An 18,386-nucleotide genomic window follows, 5' to 3' on the forward strand; every position below is an offset into this window, starting at 1 on the left:
ATAACCCTTATTTTTTAATTAAAAATTAATTATTATATTGTTTATGAATTTTGTGAATTGGTTATTTTTTTAAATATATGTTATGTTAAGTAATAATGTTTATATTAAGAGTTTTCTATTTTGTCTAAATTTATATGTTTATTCAAATATGTAGTGAAATAGTTCATCAACAGTTGCTTAGACTGTAAGGCAGAGGTCTTCAAACTGTTGTATGCCGAGACCCCCCCTGTCAACATTTTGAGCTGTAAGGACCTCCTCCTGACACAAATTTCTAAACCTGTAGGTAGGGCTACTGGAATTATGAGGCAGGTGAGGAACAAATTACGCAACAGGCTTGACTAAATTGTGTGGGAAGAAAATGTATATGATGTTATGTGATGACGCGTATTTTAGGATAGCATTGCTTCATTATTTTGAAATTAATTTTTTACACACAGCAACACTGTGGACAGAATTCACCCCATCAGTACCTGTTTATAACCAAAATACAGCACTTAGCATCAGGAAGATTTCTAGTCAACCTTTGTGAAGGGCCTTCCACTCCACAGGAATAAGTGCTGCCACATTAGAAGCTCACCTGACCCTGGCCGGGAGAAGCAGGGGTCCCATAAAACCCTGGCGTTTCTGTGCTGAATTAAGCAGTTTACGGATGCAGCTTTCCTCTCCTTTCCATCCCTCTCTCATCTCCCAACCCCGGATCCCTCTCTCACTTTGCAGGCCATTTTCTTTCACCCATTTTTACAACTTCTGAACTCTCCCCAGTCAACTTCTCACTTCACCTTTAATCAACTCTGTAATGATGTGATGTAATGCACACAGAAAACTAGCAACATTTTGTGAATTTGATACATTTATTAACCAAGAATCAATAAGATTAAGAATTATACAAGGCTGCAGCTCAAAATGTTTTAGAAAAAAACGTTTAGAAAAAACATATGATCCTCAAGAAATTCTGCCTATGGCAAAAACAGAATTACGAGCTGAAAAACATGCCACAAACATGGAAGAAGGAAGAATAAAAACTTTAGAACATGTAAGACAAATGTCATTGAAAACAAATAACGAAAAGAAAATGGAGACACATTACAAGGAGAAAAGACTGTGTTATAGATGTGGTTTTCAATTTCCCCATCCAAAACTTTGTCCAGCTATGGAACAACAATGTAAAGAGTGTGGCGGATAAAATCAATTTTCAAGTTTGTGCAGATTTAAAAAGAAAAAAAGGAAACTGGATAAGAAAGGAAAATGGAATTAAACAATTTAATTTCAATAAAGGAAAAAGAAATGAAAATGTGAAACATATAAGAGAAATGGAAGCAGTTGAGAAAGAAGAAGAATCTGAAGAAGATTGTGAAGATAGTGAGAGGCTGTATATGATGCAAGAAAAAGAAGAAATTCAGCAATTAAATATGATTAGAAAGGAAGACATTAAAAAAGACAACCTCAGCTGATCTTTTTGTAGGTGCTCAAAAAGTACCTTTCGTTTTGGATAGTGGTGTAACTTGCAATATAATGTGTGTGTCTGAAAATGCAAAAATGACTGAACAACCCCCTCTTAACCACATGGCTGCTGGGCGTTTCCCCCCCCCCCCCCTGTGCTGGAAAATGCCATTTTAGTGGCACCATGACGAGCTCAGCTCGTCATCAGCACACGACACCCGTGGGTGATGACGAGCTGAGCTCGTCATCAGTATCGAAAGGGTTAAACCATCAAATGTCAGTATTTTGCAATGGGGTGCAAAACGTCCTGTCTCTTGTCTAGGAACATTTGAAGAAATTCTGAAACATGAACAGATAAGTAGTAAAGAGGAAATACATGTTCTACAAGGAGAGGTTCCAGGGCCATGCTAACTGAGTAATGTAACTGCTCAATTCATGGGGCTATTAGCAGTCACTTGTAATTTAACAACAGATCATTCTATTCTTTGAAAATATCCAAAATGGTTTGACGGTTTAGGGAAACTGAAAGACAAAGCAATATTTTTACATATAAATGAAATAATAAAGCCTGGAGCTCAATCTCACAGAAGAGTCCCTATTCACATGCAAGCAAAAGTTGAAAAATGAATCAAAGCACTATTAAAAGAAGACATAATTGAAGAAGCAACAGGTCCAACACCGTGGGTATCTCCCAGTGTAATTGTTTTAAAAAAATACACCAGAATTTGTGTGGACATGAGAATTTCAAACACTGCAATCGAACAAGAGAGATACCCAGGCCCTCATTCAAACAATATGATTAGCAATATTAATGGTGCAGTTGTTTTTTCAAAACTTGATGTATGTAAGGGTTGTCACCAACTAGAAATTGACAGTCAATCAAGATATATTACAACATTCTCAACACATTTGGGTCTTCTCAGATATAAACAACTGCATTTTGGCATATGCTCTGCTGCTGAAATATTTAAAGAAGTCATAAAAAATATCATAAGGCATATACAAAACAGCATGAACTATAGTGATGACATCCTAGTATTTGGAAAAAATCAAGAAGAACATGATCAGGCCTTAGATAATGTATGTCAATAACTTCTTATAGCTGGACTGACTCTAATTCCTCAAATGTGTGAAACAAAACTGAACTAACATTCTATGGGCATATACTTTCTCGTGACGGAAGGAAGCCCAATCCTAAGAAAATAATTGCGCTGAATGCAGTACAAAAACCCAAGGACATAACACAATGGAGGTCATTCTTGGGAAAGGCAAGTTATTGTGCGCGATATGTAAATAGTTTTGCAACTCTAAGCTCACCTCTCAGAGAGTTAACAAGAAAAGGTAGAAGATTTGAATGGGAAGAGAAATAAAGTCACAAATAAGTATGGCAGCACATTTAAAATACTTTGATCCAAATTTGTGTACGGAGTTGGTAGTAGATGCCAGTCCTGTTGGGCTAGGTGCTATGCTTGTACAACACAAACCTGGAAGAGAAACTCCAAGATATGTAATATCTCATGCCAGCAAAAGTCTTTCAGAGGCTGAACAAAATACTCTCAGCCTGGGAAAGAGAGCTTAGCGGTTGTATGGGCATGTGAACATTATCATGATTTCATTTATGGGAAACCATTTGTAGTAATAACAGATCACCAAGCCCTCATTTCCATTTTTGGGAACCCAAAAACAAAGATGCCTCCAAGGATAGAAAGATGGGGAATGAGATTAATGGATTATGATTTCAGAGTTATTCATAAACCTGGAAGGAATACAATCCTGCGGATTATCTGTCTAGGCATCCCAGTGATTCAAAGGAAAGACAACAAATGGAAGCGGAAGAATATATCTGTTTTCTAATAAAGTCAGCAATACCTGAAGTTGTCTCGCAAAAATAACTGATCGAAGCCACACATTCAGATGATACCATTCAGGAAATAATCAACATTATAAGTGAGAACAACTGGAGGCTAATAAATGTTGCAAGTCGTTTCAAGCCAAATGTTAAAAAAAATTATATTTTGGCTTTTAAAAATATACAAGCAGAATTATCTGTAGCTTCTTCGGGCATATTGTTGAAAGGAAACAAAATAGTTATTCCAGTTTATTTACAAAGGAAAGTTATTGATCTGGCTCATGAAAGCCATAGAGGTATATCTGCTACTAAAAATTTCTTAAGAGAGAAAATGTGGTTTCCAAGGTTGGACCAGCAAGTAGAAGAAGTAGTTCAATCGTGTCATATATGCCAATGCACATCACGAGAAAAAGAAACACAAGAACTTCACATGTCAGAATTGCCAGATGCTGCAACTGATAATTGTCCTTCTTTCAGTGGAAGTGAATTAAAAAAATGTATGAATTATCTGGGGATTGTGTATCGGAGAGTGATTCCTATGTGGCCGCACGCTAATGGAATGGTATAAAGGTTAATGGCTACCATTAATAAAGCTGTGCAAAGAGCGAAATTAACAGAAGTCTCAATAAATCAAGCTTTATGTCAAGTGTTAAGAGACTATGGGGCATATGCATCAAAATTCGGTATTCCATGTCCTTAATAGCGAAAAAGAAGGAATCGCTATTAAGGACATGCAAACCGCGATGCATCAATGAAATCGGTATTAATTACCGAATCGGTAAAATTCGGTATCATATAGCGAAAGTACGTTAGCGAGATCAGCAAATACCGAATCAGCAAATACCGATTCGGTATCAGTGAATCCGGTAATTGCGAATTCGGTAATAGCGAAATCGGTAAAAATACGCGACGCATATGAAGGAGGCTGATGACATCACAACCAGGAAGTAGGACAGCCCATGCTCCATTCAGTGCCAGAGGAGCTCAGAGGAGGAGGCAGAGCACAGGAGCTGAGGAGCCAGACTGAACCAGCAGCAACCAGGACGAGACCAGCAGGTCAAGATGGAGAAGGAGGCCCCCCAGCAGGGAAAGGACACACACAGAAAGAGAAAGGCAAGTTCTCAGATAAGGAACTCGAAATCCTGATTGAGTGTGTAACCAACAATAATGACAAACTTTTTGGGAAGCTGTCGCTGAAGGTGCCATTGGCGGAAAAAAGAAAGATGTGGCTGCGCATCCAGGACAAGGTCAATGCTTGCGGGGTCACCCACCGCAGCAATGACGATTTAAAAAAACGCTGGTATGACCTGCGTAAAAGGGCCAAGGAGAGGATCGCTCAGAGGGTCAAGGATGCTGCAGGCACAGGTGGGGGCACATCCAATGTGACACCGAACACAGCCCTGGAAGACCTAGTGGAGTCTACTAAAGAACCGAAAGCTGTTGTGGGGGTCACACAACTGAACACCTCTGGTGCTGCGGAAGGAGGACAAGGTAAGATGCATGGCAGCGTAGCAATGCAGCGTGTAGTCAATCCCTGCCCACTCCCCCATGCCAGACCCAGTGCACATGTAGCCGTGCCTAAAACACATACCCTCACCACAGTGTTGCACCATGAGAGTTGTAGTCAATACATGATTGAGTGCATGTCTGACCCCAGAGGTGAATGAAATGAAAATAGCAGCAAAGGGCCAAATGTCTGTCCAAAAATGTACTTTATATACAGACAATAATTCAATATCCACATACAATAACTAAATATTAACTATGCACTGTTTCACACACAGTTGCATCCCCCATGGAATCAGACGACAGTGGCCGCCTCGTCATCTCTGAGACACCAGTTGTGACTGATGCGGAGTGCTCACAGTGACATGAAGCCATGTCCTCCCCTTCACCACCACCGCAGACACCACCTCCACCACCGCCATCCATGCGGACAAAGACACCACCACCACCATCGCCATCCATGCGGGCAAAGACACCACCACCGCCATCCATGTGGGCAAAGACACCACCACCGCCATCCATGCGGGCAAAGACACCACCTCCACCACCACCACCACCACCAGTGCGGACAACTCCGTAGAGCCGCAGGGCAGATGTTCCCTCCCTGCACGAGATGGAGTCGGAGCAGAGTACAGCAGCCCAAAATGTCCCACGCCAGGCTGTCGTCACTCCAACCACCCAAACCGCAGCACGTCAGGTGGGTAGGGCAGCAGCAAGACCAGTGAATCCGTCCGAAGGGTACGGAATAGTCGAGACCCGGATGCTGCGTGTGCAGCGCCTGCAGGGGAGACACAGGGGTGCAATGAAACTCACCATGACAAAACTGTGTAACAAATTAGGAAACATGACTGACGCTGTGCGTGAGCACACCACAGCCGTAGCTGCGGGCAACAATGAGATCAAGCTTTGCCTGCAGGAACTGAAACGTGCTGTAGTCACAGGCCAACAAAGTGAGCGCCGGAGGCACAGGCAGATCATGCTCGCTGTAAATTCCACCAATAGGGCCATCACTAAGCTGTGCAACAGCACAGCTGTGCTGTCCCGCAGGTCCGTGTCCCTGGAAGTGGACCTAGGGCATTATTGTGGGGATGTGGCAAGGGCCCTTGAGAGACTGACCACTGCAGTGGAGCATCTGCAGTCTGTAACAGCCAGTGTCAGCAGTGTGGGAGTGGATGAGGGGAGTGAGGCAGCCTCCAGTGTGAGCAGCGTCTCCCTGCCGGAGACCAGTGGGAGGAGGCGCAGTGTGCGCAGCGCAACAGCCACTGACACCCATCGTGGAGATGTGGAGGAGTCACGGGACAGGAGACTGGGGGTACGTGGCAAACGCAAGTAGACATGTGGCAAAGTCTCACTATCCATGGTGACATAACCATGGGCCAACTATAGAGCCACAAGCATCACACGTGTTGACAAGGGACAATTTTAGTTTAACTTCTTCTGCAGCTGCATCATGTTTGAGTTACATATTTCTGCACCAGTCAGGTGTTCATGACCATTAAACCCTTCCAAACCAGATCATGTTGTCAAGGCACTCATTTACCTGTCTCAGAAATGATGCTGTGTGATGTATGTCCGCCTCTGTTTCCCTTCTGCTGTGTTGGGCACATGCGCTTGTTGGTGTTGGCGGGGGGTTGCTGTGCACGTAGTTCATCCTCTCCGTCCACCTCTATGGGTATCCACCTGCGGGTGGCGATGTTGTGCAGGATGGCACAGACAGCTATGATCTGGCAGCAGGTCACTGGGTCGTACTGCAAGGCACTTCCAGTCCTGTGCAGTATTCGGAAGCGACTCTTGAGGATGCCGAATGTACGCTCCACCACATTCCTTGTGCTGATGTGTGCTCTGTTGTAGCGCTGCTCTTGCGGTGTTACTGGGTTGAGGTAGGGAGTGAGTAGATACTCACGCAATGCGTAAGCGCTGTCACCTGCAGGATGGGGAGAGAATGGTCATCAGCATGAATGCAATGACACATGTGGGGATGGAGTGAACTATGATGCATCAATATGTACCTAGTAGGTATCCCCCTCCAAATTCACCATTGATCAGGCGCCTGTGGATGCCACAGTGACGGAATATGTAAGCGTCGTGTGTGCTCCCGGGGAATTGGGCTACAAGGTCCGTAATGATGTACTTAGCATTGCACACGACCTGCACATTAATAGAATGATATGACTTACGGTTGCGGAATATGTATTCGGTGGCTGATGGAGGACAGATGGGGACATGCGTGCAGTCAACACACCCTATCACATGGGGGAATTGGGCCACTTGGTAGAACTCCCGTTTGGTGCGGGTCAGCTGCTAGGGGGTTGTGGGGAAGGTGATGTGGCGATTTATGAATGTCAGCATGGCCTCTAGGAACCGGTGGAAGAAGCGTGATAATGCGCTTTGTGACACGCCTCCAGTCTCAGCTATTACCCCCTGGAAGCTTCCAGACGCCAGCAGGTGCAGGCAGCATAGGACCTGGACATGGGCTGGTATGGCCTTGGTCCTACGGGTCTCGTGCTGCAGTAATGGTTCCAGATCTGCTATTAGGCGCATGATCATGGCACGGTTGAGTCTGTACTTATCGTACACCTGTTCCTCGGTCTGCCCCAGCAAAGTGATGCGCTGTGGAGGATCATCCTCCTGCGCTGAGCCTGGGCGTTGATCCTCCTCCTAGCAAGCACGTAGAGGGCAGCCATTTTGGAAGACTTGTGGGGTTTCCCAGGGCATTTGTGAAGGGTTACTGATTGTCAGCACCTGCAGTGATTTAAAAAAAAATTCTTCCTATCCTTCAAATGACTTTACCTCCAATTTGAGATTCCCCTTATTTTGCTCATGCTAAATAGCGATTTTAGCATTGTTCGGTATTAGCGATTTCTCATGCATTCCATTGCGATTCTTTATTAGCGATTCGGTATTTCCGAGGTCAGCTTTGGTGTTCGTTATTTCCGATTGTCTGATTTGCGATTCGGTAATTTACCGAGGGGATATTTTAAGCGATTCATTATTTTTTACCGATTTGGGGTTGATGCATTGCATTTTCTGGTTTTGCGTTCGGTATCGGACTGTTTTACCGATTCGGTATTTTAACAGGAGGTGTTTTGCTTGATGCATCTGCCAGTATAGGAATACTCCACACACACCTACTGGAGTGTGTCCATCACAATAAGTGTTTGGATAGGGGCGTGGCTAGTGAGCCAACATGGCGGACGCAACTTGGTAGAGCTCTGTCCACGGGGTCCTAAAGATCCTTAAAATTATCCTGCTAAGGTGCTCTGTTCCAGGCCAGGACATGCAGAGCTGGCGTGGGAAAGTGGTGCGTTGCCGCCGAGACGCGGAGCAGCCGGAATCCAGGCGGCAGAGGCGGAGATACGGGCCCGGAGCTGAGGCGCCTCTGCCGACCGGCGGAGGGGCGAAAATCGCCCGTAAAGAGCGCACAGAGAGGAGGCGGTGTCTGCCCGGAGCTCTGGTTCACCGGGGGCCCGGGCGTGAGCGGCTGTCATGCTGGGGTGAGTGCCCTTGCAGCCGGCGAAGCATGGAGAGAGACTGGCGGCACACAGGGAGGCCGGGCGAGACCTCACGCCCGCCCCTGGAGACGAAGTGGAGGCCCAGGTGAAGAGGCCCAGAGGAACAGAGGCGGTGGACGGCGGGTTGCTGTGACCCCCTGGGGCTGAAGTGGAGCCGTGTCTCCATGTGCGAGGGGCCACCCCGGACTGTTGGTAAGGGAGAGACGCTGCGGGGTGAGTTGGCAGATGACGACTGGAACTGCCGCAACACGCGGTAAGGAGAGAAGTTGGGGGCAGACATGAAGTGCCTGGCGAGTGGCGAGAGGCCTGGCTGGGCCCCTGGTCGAGAGATAGCGGACTGCGAGGGGCTGCCGACGAAAGGTAGGCGGTTGATTGGGGAGGTGCCCTGCCCCCGGAGCGGGCTCATCAGGTGGCGACCTGGGCGCTGGCCGTTGAGTGCTAAAAATCAGCTGCAGTGGTTTGCCTAGAGGAACAGTTGGCACTAATCAGGCCACCCCGGGGGGCCACAGACGTAATTGGGGACCACTGCCCGCTGGAGACGCCGGGAGCTGGAGCGGAGAGCTGCCGCGTGGTGTGCCCACGGAGGGCACCGGATTATAACGGAGGCTCCCAGAAAGGCCCGCACAGTAGGGGCACGGAGGCACGGTGGCTGGAAGCGGGGCCGCACACGACCGGACTGCGCGGGATTTACTGGGCCTGGGCGCCACCTTGCACCTTGCAACGGACGTCATTTTAGACGAGGCTGCACCGGGCGGACTTCAACTTTGGAATAGCACGAGCGCAGCGCCTGGTCGTTGGGTTCTGGGACCGCGCTGGCTGGAACTGGACCCGTCCTTGGAGCTACCGAAGTAGCTGTATCCTTGACGTGCATCACGGCAAATGGTTGCCCTCACTGTGGGGGAGGGCGCGCACAACACTGTCCTAGTCCTGGACTAAGCGGAGGACCGCACATACAATGCTTGGCGTTGGCCTCTGGCCGTGGCGACCCGCCCTGAGCGCCCCCCCCCTGAAACTTGAATCATCGGCACCTGGACGGGTGGGGAGCCCCTTCACTCCGCGCTGACACGCCGAAGCTGCACATTGATGCCAACAGCACAGCAGCTAGTGATGGGGAAGCTACGGGACAAAACGCGACTGCAGCAACAGGGGGCGGGAGACACGGGCCCTGCACAGGAGCAGAGCCGGGAGGACTTGGAGCTCACAACAACATTGGCGGCTAAAATGGATTTTGTCTTGGTGGCGGTGGAGCGCATTGGAACCACCCTGGAGCAAACCAAAACCTCTCTTGAAGCACAGATAGATAAGGTTACATCGGACTTCACGCTGCTCGCAAGTTATCGGAGGCTGAAATGCCAGAAACCGGTCCCCGGTAGCTTGTCTCCTTTCTGGTAAAGAATTGGCTTGGTAGTTTAGTCTGCCCTGTTCCCATGATGCACTGGGCCAGGGACAAACTGATTTGCATATAGCCAGGTTCTGAGCTGGGATGGGGCAGTGAGATAAATAACGGTGATGGATCAAGCCCTGATCTTTGGACTGGGTAAGAGTGGTCTGCTCAATTCAGACACTCTGTTCATCACCACCCCCTTTTGTAAATCGATTTTGGCCACTATAGGTGTGGCAGGGTATACTCAGACATGAGTCCCTTTCTCACTGCTCCATCAGGATTCAAGCAAGCCGGGCCGAAGAGGCTGAAATGCCAGAAACCGGTCCCCGGTAGCTTGTCTCCTTTCTGGTAAAGAATTGGCTTGGTAGTTTAGTCTGCCCTGTTCCCATGATGCACTGGGCCAGGGACAAACTGATTTGCATATAGCCAGGTTCTGAGCTGGGATGGGGCAGTGAGATAAATAACGGTGATGGATCAAGCCCTGATCTTTGGACTGGGTAAGAGTGGTCTGCTCAATTCAGACACTCTGTTCATCACCACCCCCTTTTGTAAATCGATTTTGGCCACTATAGGTGTGGCAGGGTATACTCAGACATGAGTCCCTTTCTCACTGCTCCATCAGGATTCAAGCAAGCCGGGCCGAAGAGGCTGAAATGCCAGAAACCGGTCCCCGGTAGCTTGTCTCCTTTCTGGTAAAGAATTGGCTTGGTAGTTTAGTCTGCCCTGTTCCCATGATGCACTGGGCCAGGGACAAACTGATTTGCATATAGCCAGGTTCTGAGCTGGGATGGGGCAGTGAGATAAATAACGGTGATGGATCAAGCCCTGATCTTTGGACTGGGTAAGAGTGGTCTGCTCAATTCAGACACTCTGTTCATCACCACCCCCTTTTGTAAATCGATTTTGGCCACTATAGGTGTGGCAGGGTATACTCAGACATGAGTCCCTTTCTCACTGCTCCATCAGGATTCAAGCAAGCCGGGCCGAAGAGGCTGAAATGCCAGAAACCGGTCCCCGGTAGCTTGTCTCCTTTCTGGTAAAGAATTGGCTTGGTAGTTTAGTCTGCCCTGTTCCCATGATGCACTGGGCCAGGGACAAACTGATTTGCATATAGCCAGGTTCTGAGCTGGGATGGGGCAGTGAGATAAATAACGGTGATGGATCAAGCCCTGATCTTTGGACTGGGTAAGAGTGGTCTGCTCAATTCAGACACTCTGTTCATCACCACCCCCTTTTGTAAATCGATTTTGGCCACTATAGGTGTGGCAGGGTATACTCAGACATGAGTCCCTTTCTCACTGCTCCATCAGGATTCAAGCAAGCCGGGCCGAAGAGGCTGAAATGCCAGAAACCGGTCCCCGGTAGCTTGTCTCCTTTCTGGTAAAGAATTGGCTTGGTAGTTTAGTCTGCCCTGTTCCCATGATGCACTGGGCCAGGGACAAACTGATTTGCATATAGCCAGGTTCTGAGCTGGGATGGGGCAGTGAGATAAATAACGGTGATGGATCAAGCCCTGATCTTTGGACTGGGTAAGAGTGGTCTGCTCAATTCAGACACTCTGTTCATCACCACCCCCTTTTGTAAATCGATTTTGGCCACTATAGGTGTGGCAGGGTATACTCAGACATGAGTCCCTTTCTCACTGCTCCATCAGGATTCAAGCAAGCCGGGCCGAAGAGGCTGAAATGCCAGAAACCGGTCCCCGGTAGCTTGTCTCCTTTCTGGTAAAGAATTGGCTTGGTAGTTTAGTCTGCCCTGTTCCCATGATGCACTGGGCCAGGGACAAACTGATTTGCATATAGCCAGGTTCTGAGCTGGGATGGGGCAGTGAGATAAATAACGGTGATGGATCAAGCCCTGATCTTTGGACTGGGTAAGAGTGGTCTGCTCAATTCAGACACTCTGTTCATCACCACCCCCTTTTGTAAATCGATTTTGGCCACTATAGGTGTGGCAGGGTATACTCAGACATGAGTCCCTTTCTCACTGCTCCATCAGGATTCAAGCAAGCCGGGCCGAAGAGGCTGAAATGCCAGAAACCGGTCCCCGGTAGCTTGTCTCCTTTCTGGTAAAGAATTGGCTTGGTAGTTTAGTCTGCCCTGTTCCCATGATGCACTGGGCCAGGGACAAACTGATTTGCATATAGCCAGGTTCTGAGCTGGGATGGGGCAGTGAGATAAATAACGGTGATGGATCAAGCCCTGATCTTTGGACTGGGTAAGAGTGGTCTGCTCAATTCAGACACTCTGTTCATCACCACCCCCTTTTGTAAATCGATTTTGGCCACTATAGGTGTGGCAGGGTATACTCAGACATGAGTCCCTTTCTCACTGCTCCATCAGGATTCAAGCAAGCCGGGCCGAAGAGGCTGAAATGCCAGAAACCGGTCCCCGGTAGCTTGTCTCCTTTCTGGTAAAGAATTGGCTTGGTAGTTTAGTCTGCCCTGTTCCCATGATGCACTGGGCCAGGGACAAACTGATTTGCATATAGCCAGGTTCTGAGCTGGGATGGGGCAGTGAGATAAATAACGGTGATGGATCAAGCCCTGATCTTTGGACTGGGTAAGAGTGGTCTGCTCAATTCAGACACTCTGTTCATCACCACCCCCTTTTGTAAATCGATTTTGGCCACTATAGGTGTGGCAGGGTATACTCAGACATGAGTCCCTTTCTCACTGCTCCATCAGGATTCAAGCAAGCCGGGCCGAAGAGGCTGAAATGCCAGAAACCGGTCCCCGGTAGCTTGTCTCCTTTCTGGTAAAGAATTGGCTTGGTAGTTTAGTCTGCCCTGTTCCCATGATGCACTGGGCCAGGGACAAACTGATTTGCATATAGCCAGGTTCTGAGCTGGGATGGGGCAGTGAGATAAATAACGGTGATGGATCAAGCCCTGATCTTTGGACTGGGTAAGAGTGGTCTGCTCAATTCAGACACTCTGTTCATCACCACCCCCTTTTGTAAATCGATTTTGGCCACTATAGGTGTGGCAGGGTATACTCAGACATGAGTCCCTTTCTCACTGCTCCATCAGGATTCAAGCAAGCCGGGCCGAAGAGGCTGAAATGCCAGAAACCGGTCCCCGGTAGCTTGTCTCCTTTCTGGTAAAGAATTGGCTTGGTAGTTTAGTCTGCCCTGTTCCCATGATGCACTGGGCCAGGGACAAACTGATTTGCATATAGCCAGGTTCTGAGCTGGGATGGGGCAGTGAGATAAATAACGGTGATGGATCAAGCCCTGATCTTTGGACTGGGTAAGAGTGGTCTGCTCAATTCAGACACTCTGTTCATCACCACCCCCTTTTGTAAATCGATTTTGGCCACTATAGGTGTGGCAGGGTATACTCAGACATGAGTCCCTTTCTCACTGCTCCATCAGGATTCAAGCAAGCCGGGCCGAAGAGGCTGAAATGCCAGAAACCGGTCCCCGGTAGCTTGTCTCCTTTCTGGTAAAGAATTGGCTTGGTAGTTTAGTCTGCCCTGTTCCCATGATGCACTGGGCCAGGGACAAACTGATTTGCATATAGCCAGGTTCTGAGCTGGGATGGGGCAGTGAGATAAATAACGGTGATGGATCAAGCCCTGATCTTTGGACTGGGTAAGAGTGGTCTGCTCAATTCAGACACTCTGTTCATCACCACCCCCTTTTGTAAATCGATTTTGGCCACTATAGGTGTGGCAGGGTATACTCAGACATGAGTCCCTTTCTCACTGCTCCATCAGGATTCAAGCAAGCCGGGCCGAAGAGGCTGAAATGCCAGAAACCGGTCCCCGGTAGCTTGTCTCCTTTCTGGTAAAGAATTGGCTTGGTAGTTTAGTCTGCCCTGTTCCCATGATGCACTGGGCCAGGGACAAACTGATTTGCATATAGCCAGGTTCTGAGCTGGGATGGGGCAGTGAGATAAATAACGGTGATGGATCAAGCCCTGATCTTTGGACTGGGTAAGAGTGGTCTGCTCAATTCAGACACTCTGTTCATCACCACCCCCTTTTGTAAATCGATTTTGGCCACTATAGGTGTGGCAGGGTATACTCAGACATGAGTCCCTTTCTCACTGCTCCATCAGGATTCAAGCAAGCCGGGCCGAAGAGGCTGAAATGCCAGAAACCGGTCCCCGGTAGCTTGTCTCCTTTCTGGTAAAGAATTGGCTTGGTAGTTTAGTCTGCCCTGTTCCCATGATGCACTGGGCCAGGGACAAACTGATTTGCATATAGCCAGGTTCTGAGCTGGGATGGGGCAGTGAGATAAATAACGGTGATGGATCAAGCCCTGATCTTTGGACTGGGTAAGAGTGGTCTGCTCAATTCAGACACTCTGTTCATCACCACCCCCTTTTGTAAATCGATTTTGGCCACTATAGGTGTGGCAGGGTATACTCAGACATGAGTCCCTTTCTCACTGCTCCATCAGGATTCAAGCAAGCCGGGCCGAAGAGGCTGAAATGCCAGAAACCGGTCCCCGGTAGCTTGTCTCCTTTCTGGTAAAGAATTGGCTTGGTAGTTTAGTCTGCCCTGTTCCCATGATGCACTGGGCCAGGGACAAACTGATTTGCATATAGCCAGGTTCTGAGCTGGGATGGGGCAGTGAGATAAATAACGGTGATGGATCAAGCCCTGATCTTTGGACTGGGTAAGAGTGGTCTGCTCAATTCAGACACTCTGTTCATCACCACCCCCTTTTGTAAATCGATTTTGGCCACTATAGGTGTGGCAGGGTATACTCAGACATGAGTCCCTTTCTCACTGCTCCATCAGGATTCAAGCAAGCCGGGCCGAAGAGGCTGAAATGCCAGAAACCGGTCCCCGGTAGCTTGTCTCCTTTCTGGTAAAGAATTGGCTTGGTAGTTTAGTCTGCCCTGTTCCCATGATGCACTGGGCCAGGGACAAACTGATTTGCATATAGCCAGGTTCTGAGCTGGGATGGGGCAGTGAGATAAATAACGGTGATGGATCAAGCCCTGATCTTTGGACTGGGTAAGAGTGGTCTGCTCAATTCAGACACTCTGTTCATCACCACCCCCTTTTGTAAATCGATTTTGGCCACTATAGGTGTGGCAGGGTATACTCAGACATGAGTCCCTTTCTCACTGCTCCATCAGGATTCAAGCAAGCCGGGCCGAAGAGGCTGAAATGCCAGAAACCGGTCCCCGGTAGCTTGTCTCCTTTCTGGTAAAGAATTGGCTTGGTAGTTTAGTCTGCCCTGTTCCCATGATGCACTGGGCCAGGGACAAACTGATTTGCATATAGCCAGGTTCTGAGCTGGGATGGGGCAGTGAGATAAATAACGGTGATGGATCAAGCCCTGATCTTTGGACTGGGTAAGAGTGGTCTGCTCAATTCAGACACTCTGTTCATCACCACCCCCTTTTGTAAATCGATTTTGGCCACTATAGGTGTGGCAGGGTATACTCAGACATGAGTCCCTTTCTCACTGCTCCATCAGGATTCAAGCAAGCCGGGCCGAAGAGGCTGAAATGCCAGAAACCGGTCCCCGGTAGCTTGTCTCCTTTCTGGTAAAGAATTGGCTTGGTAGTTTAGTCTGCCCTGTTCCCATGATGCACTGGGCCAGGGACAAACTGATTTGCATATAGCCAGGTTCTGAGCTGGGATGGGGCAGTGAGATAAATAACGGTGATGGATCAAGCCCTGATCTTTGGACTGGGTAAGAGTGGTCTGCTCAATTCAGACACTCTGTTCATCACCACCCCCTTTTGTAAATCGATTTTGGCCACTATAGGTGTGGCAGGGTATACTCAGACATGAGTCCCTTTCTCACTGCTCCATCAGGATTCAAGCAAGCCGGGCCGAAGAGGCTGTAATGCCAGAAACCGGTCCCCGGTAGCTTGTCTCCTTTCTGGTAAAGAATTGGCTTGGTAGTTTAGTCTGCCCTGTTCCCATGATGCACTGGGCCAGGGACAAACTGATTTGCATATAGCCAGGTTCTGAGCTGGGATGGGGCAGTGAGATAAATAACGGTGATGGATCAAGCCCTGATCTTTGGACTGGGTAAGAGTGGTCTGCTCAATTCAGACACTCTGTTCATCACCACCCCCTTTTGTAAATCGATTTTGGCCACTATAGGTGTGGCAGGGTATACTCAGACATGAGTCCCTTTCTCACTGCTCCATCAGGATTCAAGCAAGCCGGGCCGAAGAGGCTGAAATGCCAGAAACCGGTCCCCGGTAGCTTGTCTCCTTTCTGGTAAAGAATTGGCTTGGTAGTTTAGTCTGCCCTGTTCCCATGATGCACTGGGCCAGGGACAAACTGATTTGCATATAGCCAGGTTCTGAGCTGGGATGGGGCAGTGAGATAAATAACGGTGATGGATCAAGCCCTGATCTTTGGTCTGGGTAAGAGTGGTCTGCTCAATTCAGACACTCTGTTCATCACCACCCCCTTTTGTAAATCGCAAGTTATCGGAGGCAGTTGTCGCCCAACGCCAGTCCATCAAAGAATTGCAACCTGTGGTACATAGTCATGCCGCAGCGCTGCAAGATCTGGTCGACAGGGTTCAGGCGCTGGAAGACAGCGCGGAGTACGCGGAAGGACGCTCTTGCCGCAATAACGTCAGGATGGTCAGTCTGCCGGAGGGAGAAGAGGGGAAGAACCCTGAGAAATATACAGAGGCTTGGCTGCAGACGCTGCTGCTGCCCGGGACACTGTCTGCGCACTTTGTGGTGGAGAGGGCACACAGAGTACGGGCTCTTGCAATTAAGAAATGTGACTGATCCTGTATGCAGGCACTTATTAAACCTCGTGAAATACCTGCAAGGTTGCCGTCACTGTACCTTCCAACTGAACAGGATGGAGGAGACTAGGCGGAAACATGAGTGTAAGCTTAATATGGCACTTTTGAATTGTCGATCCTTGCCCAAACACACTATAGAAATCTCAATCTTATTGCAAGACATGGCTCTTGATGTATTGTTCCCTACAGAAACATGGTTATGACCAAGGTCTGGTCCAGATATTGTCCAGGCTCTACCCCTGGGGTATTTGATCCAGCACCTGGATAGAGCAGGGAAAGTAGGAGGAAGGATTGCAATCCTTTTTAAAGATCATTTAGTATGCCAATTTCTAGGCAGCCCACTCTCGGACTGCGAAAATGTTTATTTTTCCATTGCCCTGTCACCGTCACCGTCTTTCACAGGGCTTCTGGTATATCGTTCCCCAGGATGTGTAGGACAATTCTCGAGGGCACTTCTGGAAACGGTAGTGAACCTGGCTAGCTCAGCCTCTAATTTCACCTTATTGGGAGACCTGAACCTGCTTTTTGATGATCAACAAGATTCAATAGCTATGGATCTGGCCCAAGACTTGGCAACATGTGATATGGTTCTAAAAATTCAGCAAGCCACTCACACAAAGGGACACCTTCTAGACCCTATTTTCTCCAACACTACAGATCTAACCACTAAGGATCCAAGTCCAGTACCGTGGTCGGACCATTTTGCAATTCCATTCACCTGGAGTGTTCCCCCACCGGGTCCGATTAAACCCTTTTGCAGAACGCAGGGAAGACATTGGCCTAAACTCAAGGCGAATAAATGGTCGGAAGTACTGAGGGCCACCCAGCCCCCGGCTAATCAGGACATCACTACAGCGAGCTTAGAGTTTAATCAGTGGATTGAACAGTCACTGGATACAGTGCTTCCCAGGAAATCCACAATTCAAAAGACGGGATCAACCAATTACCCATGGTGTGGCCCGGAGCTTCGGAAACTTAAACAAAGCTGCAAACAGGAGGAGAGACAATGGAGGAAAGACTTCAGTTTAGAGAAAAAAATTAAATATAGGGCCTCAATCAATGCCTATAAATCTGCTTGAAAGGCGGCTAAGACCGCCTTTTACGTAGAGAAAATTTTTGCATCCTCTAACGCACCGAAAGTGATTTTCAGAATTGTCAAATCTCTCTTGACGGCCCCTGACCCTCCTCCAATCCCAGATGCAACGGGATCACGTTGTGAAGAGCTTGCAACTTTCTTTCATACCAAAATTCAAAAGATTCTTCTTCCCACTACTGAACCATTCATGCAAGTTAACACACCTTCTCAAAGGAAGGCTCCCAAGCTCCCCTCCTTTACCCCCCTCACTGAGGAATTGCTACTCCCTCTCCTCAAAGCAATAAAAAGTGGTTCGCCACTCGATCCGGCCCTAATTAACATTCTGAAATCAGTTCTGCCCATTATCACTGCACCAATTATTAATTTAGTTAATTCTTCAATCGAAGCAGGTATAGTCCCACCGGACTGGAAGTTGGCCATGGTCAAACCATTGATTAAGAAACCTAATCTTGATCCCGGAGACCTGTCCAATTATCGTCCTATTTCCCTTCTCCCAGGTATCAGTAAATTGGCGGAAAGATTCATAAATCACCAATTGTCTTCATTTCTGGAAGCCTTCAATCTTCTTCATCCATCTCAAACAGGCTTCCGCCCTGGGCAAGGGATGGAGACGGCGCTTGTAAAGGTGGTTGAGGAGTCCAGGAGGATTCTGGACGCAGGTGGTAGCGTGGACATTATCCTTCTGGACCTCAGCTCCGCCTTTGATACAGTGAATCACCGTATCCTTTTAGCTCTCTTAAACAAACTTGGAGTTTCGGGAAAGGCCCTTGCATGGCTGGAATAATTTCTGCAGGAAAGGTATTTTAAGGTGTTTGAAGGGGACTGCCATTCCTCTCCCCTACCCTTGCAGTGTGGG

This window comes from Lissotriton vulgaris, chromosome 1_2, assembly GCF_964263255.1.
Source record: "Lissotriton vulgaris chromosome 1_2, aLisVul1.2, whole genome shotgun sequence".
In the NCBI taxonomy this organism is placed as follows: Eukaryota; Metazoa; Chordata; class Amphibia; order Caudata; family Salamandridae; genus Lissotriton; species Lissotriton vulgaris.